This window comes from Arachis hypogaea, chromosome 12 (genome assembly GCF_003086295.3).
Source record: "Arachis hypogaea cultivar Tifrunner chromosome 12, arahy.Tifrunner.gnm2.J5K5, whole genome shotgun sequence".
NCBI lineage: Eukaryota > Viridiplantae > Streptophyta > Magnoliopsida > Fabales > Fabaceae > Arachis > Arachis hypogaea.
Genome location: NC_092047.1, coordinates 82790325 through 82792388, shown reverse-complemented (window position 1 = coordinate 82792388; position 2064 = coordinate 82790325). Strand labels below are relative to the sequence as shown.

General features: G+C 42.8%; 1 non-coding gene across 1 annotated transcript; it reads left to right on the top strand.

Moving 5' to 3' along the window:
• The first annotated feature begins 1327 nt into the window (after positions 1-1327).
• LOC112731481 (small nucleolar RNA R71) lies at positions 1328-1431 on the top strand. The gene has a single exon (XR_003167255.1). It is a non-coding gene; the product is annotated as a small nucleolar RNA R71 (small nucleolar RNA).
• Positions 1432-2064: the final 633 nt, after the last annotated feature.

Sequence of the window (2064 nt, the reverse complement as noted above, 5' to 3'; positions counted from 1 at the left end):
CACAGAATCCTCTGTCAATTTTTGTTTCCCCTATGATGCAGGGGATATGAAAACTTCCTGGGTCTGTTTTCTTAGAGATTATATCCTTCTTGATGAGGGCACTGCATTCTTTGTTCATTATTACAGTTTGTCCTCCCTTTAAAACTCTTTTCTTGCTCAGCAATTCCTTTAAATACTTGATATGTGTAGGCATCTGCTGGAGAATCTCAAGAAAGGGAATATTGATATGGAGAGACTTAAATGTCTCTAAAAACCTTGAATAGGTTTTCCCTTTTTCACCTCCTCCTAACCTCTGAGGAAATGGTGCTTTTGGTTGGTATATTTCCAGCATGCCTTTTTGCAGTTCCTTGGCTTGCTCAGTTCCACTTTCCTGCTTAGCTTCTTCCACACCTTCCTTCAAGATTTCTGGCTCCTGCTCTGAGGGCCTGATTCCTTCTTCTTCTGAGACTTCCTTCAATATGGTGATGGCCTTGCATTCTTCCCATCTCACTCTCTTTTGTTCCCCTTTAGGATTCTTTTCTGTGTCACTAGGGAACACTGCAGTTGATTTGGGGGCCTGTTGAGATAGCTCTCCTACTTGAGACTCTATCCTCTTGAGTTTTTCACCATGGTTTCTTAAGGTAGCTCTCACATCATCCCTGAAGCTTTTCAATTCGGTTATGTCTTGACTCATGGTTGCCATCATTCCTTCTATCCGGTTTAATTGATCTTGAAATTGTTGGTTCGGATTAGGTTGGGTAGGTTGATTATTTTGGCCATGATATGATGGTTGGGAGTAAGTGTTTTGTGTGGTTTGGTATGATCTTTGGTTGGAGTTTTGGTATGTGGAATTGTTATGTTGGTTGTGGTTGTAAGGTTTGTGGTTTTGTGGTTGGGTTTGTTGGTTCCCCACCCAAAGTTTGGGTGATTTTTCCATCCTGGGTTGTAAGTGTTGGAATGTGGATCATATGATTGCCTTTGTTGGTTTCCCACATAGTTGGCCTCTTCCCAATCACCTCCTTCAATGCTTACTTCCTCTTGATCTTGTGTGTGTATTGCAGCCACTTGCTTTGTTTCTAATTGCCTGGTAAGCTCTGCTAGTTGCTTGGCAAACACCTTGTTTTGGGCTAAAATTGTATCAACATGGTTCAGCTCCATGACTCCCTTAGTGTTGTGTCTCTCTGAAGCATAGTAGTACTCATTCTCAGCCACTGTCTCGATTACTTCAATGGCTTCTTCCACAGTCTTTTTCCTGTTCAATGAACCTCCTGATGAATGGTCTACAGCCTTCCTTGATTCATAAGAAAGTCCATCATAGAAAATATGCAATTGCACCCAGTCATGGAACATGTCTGGTGGGCATTTCCTTGTCAAATCCTTGAACCTCTCCCATGCCTCGTAGAGAGTTTCACCATCTTGTTGTCTAAAAGTCTGAACCTCAGATCGAAGCCTATTGACCTTTTGTGGGGGGTAGAAACGTGCCAGAAACTTGCTTTCCACTTCATCCCATGTTGTTAGGCTCCCCCTTGGGAATGATTCCAGCCACTTAGCTGCCTTGTCCCTAAGTGAAAATGGGAACAAAAGCAGTTTATAGGCATCTTCCTGGACTCCATTAGACTTCACAGTGTCGCAAATTCTCAGGAATTTTGTGAGATGTTGGTTTGGATCTTCATTAGCACTCCCACCAAATGAACAATGATTCTCCACAAGTGATATTAGCTGTGGTTTGAGTTCAAAATTGTTGGCCTGAATGGGTGGTTTCTGAATGCTGCTACCACAATTCCCAGAGGTTGGGTTTATGTATGAACTAAGAACCCTCCTCTCGGGAATGGCATTGTTTCCATCAGCTCTCTCATGGTTGTGAACTTCTCTCTCCATGTTGAGGTCTAGAGCTTCCTCAAAATTGTCCTCAGATTCTCCTTCAGATTCTTCTTCTCCCAGTACTCTCTTCCCTCTTGCTTCCCTTCTAAGTCTATGAAGGGTCCTCTCTGGTTCGGTATATGGAGGAGTTGATGTCTCTCCTCTCCTACCTGTCATACAAGAACACAGCACAGGCAACAAACAAGTGAAATACTCTTGGTTAAT